This window comes from Eriocheir sinensis, unplaced genomic scaffold (assembly GCF_024679095.1).
Source record: "Eriocheir sinensis breed Jianghai 21 unplaced genomic scaffold, ASM2467909v1 Scaffold1131, whole genome shotgun sequence".
NCBI lineage: Eukaryota > Metazoa > Arthropoda > Malacostraca > Decapoda > Varunidae > Eriocheir > Eriocheir sinensis.
The window spans coordinates 54,380-55,000 of NW_026110443.1; positions in this window are offsets into that span (position 1 = coordinate 54,380).

Below are 621 nucleotides of genomic sequence, written 5' to 3' on the forward strand. Positions count from 1 at the left end.
CAGTTAATGTCTGCGTATCTGTGGTGCCACACGTGTGGGGCTCTCAGTTGCTGGGGGAAATGTCATTGTTAGGAAAGGGCAGGGGTAAACCAGTGTATACTGTGGGGCCTTGGTGTGGAAGTTACCTGTCTGAACTGTGCAGCTAATCCCCCATACAGTGAGAGCAGTGAGGGCCTTTTTTACTCCTTCAGGGGCTGTGCAGCTGAGAGAGTGGTGTACATGAGTGTGAATGTGTGAGTGAGTGCGTGCCTGTCTTGGCTAAAACTCTTCATTGGGGGAAGATAGCCAAGGTATTTAGATAGATTGATAGTCATTGACAGATAAACATAAAAAAAAAAATTTATATCAAATATACAGTTCACTGCTATGGACTTATTAACTTTAAGCTGAAATAAAGGCATTGTGGCCAGTATAGTTGCATTCTGTGAGCACTTAAAAAACTAACTAATATAAGTTTTACATTTAAAGACATAACACCTAAAAAAAATTACCAGTGCGACTGCTCATTCTTGCACTTGGCAATGCAAGGCTTTAATTTTTGTTGTACGTTGTACCAACGCCTCTCACAGTCATCCTGCGTGCGGGGTCCACTCCCAGGGAAGGCACTGTCAGGGTATAAAT